The sequence below is a fragment of the Hordeum vulgare genome, chromosome 7H (assembly GCF_904849725.1).
Source record: "Hordeum vulgare subsp. vulgare chromosome 7H, MorexV3_pseudomolecules_assembly, whole genome shotgun sequence".
NCBI classification, from domain to species: domain Eukaryota; kingdom Viridiplantae; phylum Streptophyta; class Magnoliopsida; order Poales; family Poaceae; genus Hordeum; species Hordeum vulgare.
Genome location: NC_058524.1, coordinates 375,679,442 through 375,683,495, shown reverse-complemented (window position 1 = coordinate 375,683,495; position 4,054 = coordinate 375,679,442). Strand labels below are relative to the sequence as shown.

General features: G+C 38.8%; 1 long non-coding RNA gene across 1 annotated transcript; it reads right to left on the bottom strand.

Moving 5' to 3' along the window:
- Positions 1-987: 987 nt before the first annotated feature.
- On the bottom strand, positions 988-1,974 carry LOC123411987. Its single transcript, XR_006613376.1, has 2 exons — positions 1,516-1,974; positions 988-1,378 (listed from the first exon to the last, which is right to left on the bottom strand). It is a non-coding gene; the product is annotated as an uncharacterized LOC123411987 (long non-coding RNA).
- Between the last annotated feature and the right edge of the window lie 2,080 nt (positions 1,975-4,054).

The following is a 4,054-nucleotide window of genomic DNA, read 5'->3' as shown; positions in this document are numbered from 1 at the left end:
TAGATCTACTCTTGACGTTGTCTTTCCCCGCCCTACGATCACAAGGGTATCACGTTGATTCCCATAGGTGTCGACTAAGCATCGCCGAGATTGTTCGACATTCCATATAATACTAGATCAATCTACATACAACCAATAATTTAATGTTTTTGTTGTAATCAGAAGAACAAGTCCATAAAACCCATAGCTAAATTGTTTTTGTCGTCATCTAAAGCACAAGTCAAAGACCCATATAAACTCATCATGCTTTGGCGTCCATAAAACCCATAGCTAAATTGTTTTTGTTGTCATCTAAAGCACAAGTCAAAGACCCATATAAACTCATCATGCTTTGGCTTTAGGAAAGGTATTATTCACATACCTAGAGACCCAAACATTTCTTTGAATACCCCAAAGACCTTGAATGTTGTAGCAACACGAAGATTGTCAACCAAATAGGCATAGTAATGAGGAAGGGAATCTAGATCAAAGCAGGGAGTTCTTTAATCTCATCCCAAAGACCATCAATGGCGGGGTTGGCATCACTAGCAAGTTTCTCAATGGAAATAACAAGCCTTTCACTTGAAGCCATTATGGTTGCAACCATCCTATCTTCTGGAGAAGGATCAGTTTTGGCTTTCTTTAACTTGGGAGCAGCTGACTCATGACTAGTGCATGATTGGCCAACCTCTTCATTTGGTGCAACATCTTTGTTTGTCTTCTGTTCTTCAAGGTCAACTACCTGTGTAGCTAGAGGGTCACTTGATCCTTTTGCATATTGCCCCTGTAGCCATGCTTGCCCCATGGCACAACAATTCCAGTGGACATTCTTGAAGGAGGTACCAGGTCTATGGCCACCAGTCACCCAACCACATAAGTGGGCTAGCATGTACGATGACATGGTAGGTGTCCATGAAATTTGATCCTACAATTCCAATAAGTACATAGACATTATAAAGAACCAAATCGGCAAGTATGTGAGCATAAATAACTAAATTTTAGCATGTATTTGAAGAGAGTGAACCAAATCATCAATTATTATACCATAAAGAATTTAATTCTAGTAAGTATTTCAACATAAAGAACAATAGTACTACATCATTACAACAAATAATATGTCATTACAATGAAATTCCAGAAACCACAATAGTTCACAGAAATCATTACATCTACTAGATGTTTTGTTGCATATAGTTTTGTAGGTCTTCCCACATTTGATCGGCAAGCCATTGCCTAAAATTAGCCATATATGCTTGTTCTTGTGCTTGGACAGTTCACGATGAAGCACGAGTGATATTTGGCACCCATTAATCCTCGGGTATGATATACTCATCAATCCCATCATTTAAAACCCAATTCTGAATAATGCCACAAGCCACAACAATGTCTATTTGTTCATCTACAATGCAATGGTACAAATGATATTACTTCATCAACTAAGAATGGTATTACTTCAACAAAAAAAAACTCAACCTGCACATCATCTTTCAATCAGTACATATGAGGAACATTAGGGTTTGCTAGTAACTAAATTACCTCTGATTTTGGAGAGAAAATCAAAGAGAAGATGAAGATCTAGCCCCTGAATTCAACCTTTTTATTTCCCTTTCAGCTCCCATATGAAAAAAGAAGAAACATTAGCACAGACAGACATACCACACAAATTCAGCATGTACACGCCCAACTCCTCCTGTAAGAAAACACACACCACACACATGTTCACGAATGCAGCCACATCTCGTGTATGCAAGCATGCAACAACAGATCTTGTATGCAAGCACGCCGCGCCCCTGTACCTACCTCCAGCCCTTGCATCTACCTCCAGCGCCATGCCGCCTTGCGGCTACCGGCGGCACCATGACCATCTGCAGCAACCACGGACGCTACACACATCTCCAGTTGTCGTCGTTGCTGCCGCACCCATCTACGTCTACCTTCCTTGCAGAAATCTCGAACGGGAGACAAAGGGTTGGGAGGGGATACAATGACCATTGCACTGACCTTGAAATCCGCTGGTCGCTTCTCGATTTGCAGCCACTGGCAGCGATGGGAGACGAGGGATTCGAGGGAAGGAAGGGGAAATGATAGGGTTGGAGAGGGGTGAGCGGTCCTTTTTGGAAAGATGGGTTGGGCCGAAAACATTTTGGCGTGAGCCTGGATGCCCATGTACACGATTTTTTGGCGCGTGCTCGGAACCAGATTTTCCACGAATATTGGGAGCATCTGGTTATCCATGTGCTACGTCATCCAAGCTTCTCCATGAACCAAACATATGGTATCCATTCTAAATATGAATGTCCGTGTCCCCTAGCTGGCTATCCCACCAACGAAACACATCCTTATTATTTTTCTTTTCACTTTCTATTTGTGTGTGATAACATGATTGTTACCTCTGTAATGATTATGTTTTTATGTTTAAATTAGTGTGCGCCAAGTAAAGACTTTGAGATGATTTAAATCATAGTATAATTGATAAGGTGCAAAAGCAGAAACTTTAGTGTCTAATGAAGAATTTCTATGATTTTATCAGAATGTCTGTTTTATCTGAATGTTTTACACAGTATTGTTATACAAATTCCTCATGTCTTCCTAATTTTGTGCATTTTTGGAGTTACATAAGTATGGTACTTAATTATATCATTACACACTATTCCGTTTTAGATAGATTCTATTTTTTTCTTGCATAGTTTGCTTGTTTTGATGATGCCATGGATTGTGTCACGGGGTATAAGTCATGGAGAAGTTAAAAATATAGTACCTTATGAAAAAAATAAAATATGAATCAATTTATAACACTAACTAAAGAATTTCATATGTTTATTATACTAACAGATCCCACGAAGTTTATGTTGAGTTTTGTGTGCTGAAGTTCTCAAGTTTTGGATGTTGTCACGATGAATGAAGGAATAAGGAGCGGCAAGAGCCTAAGCTTAGGGATTCCCAAGGCACCGCAGGGCAATATTCTAGGAAGATTCAGTAGTCTAATTTTGGGGATACCCCGGAAGGCATCACCTATTTAGTCTCAATCCATCAGCATGTCACTTGAATCTATATTTTTACTCATCACATGATATGAGTTTTGCTTTCAGTGTCATTTGCTTTTTGTTTTAGTTTTCCACATTCATTGTTATCTGAATACACCCACCTGAGAGAGTCACAAGATCACCATAATTTATTAGAATACTCAATGTGCTTCAATTATATCTTTTTAGCTTAGTTGTTGCTCTAGTGCTTCACTTATATCTTTTAGAGCATGGTGGCGTATAAATTTTAAAGAAATAATTGAACTCTCATTATTCACTTATATTTGTTTGAGAGTTAATAAACAACGATGGTAATTTGCTTGGGTTATAAGACTAGCCCAAAAATAATAGGTATTCAATGTGTGCATAATCAAAACAGCATGTAGCACATAAAAGAGAAATCATGGTTAATGATATTAATGTGGTAATGTGAAAAAGCATGATGCATGTTCGTTGTTTAATATAAGTATCATGAATTAGAGGTTGTTAACTTCATGTTCATCCAAATATTTTATGGCTTGGTGATGATGTGTGAGCATACTTATTCCTCGTTGAAATCCTAGTGTTGTTTGAGGCGGGGGCGCGTGATGGTTAACTCCTACCAACCTCCTTCCTAGGGGCATGCGAGTAGTGCTTTTCTTTGAGAGAGATAATAAAATCTTGAAATAAGTATCCGAGTTCTTCATGACTAATGTGAATCCATGTATATACGCACTGTCACCTCGACATATTTGCTAGTCTCTTCGGTACTGTGCATTGCCCATTCTCACCTCGAGGATCGGTGCAACCTTTGCCGGTGCATCCAAAACCCATGACTTTATATGCTCTGTTGAACATAAACCTCATTATATCTTCCTCAGAACATCCACCATACCTACCTATCATGGCATTTCAATAGCCATTCCAAGATATATTGCCATGCAACTTCCACCGTCACATTATATGACTTGTACTTCCACTATCATATTGCTTTGCACAATTGTAAGATAGCTAGCATGATATTTTCGTGGCTTGTTCGTTTTTGATATCTCTTGCTATGCTAGATAATTGCA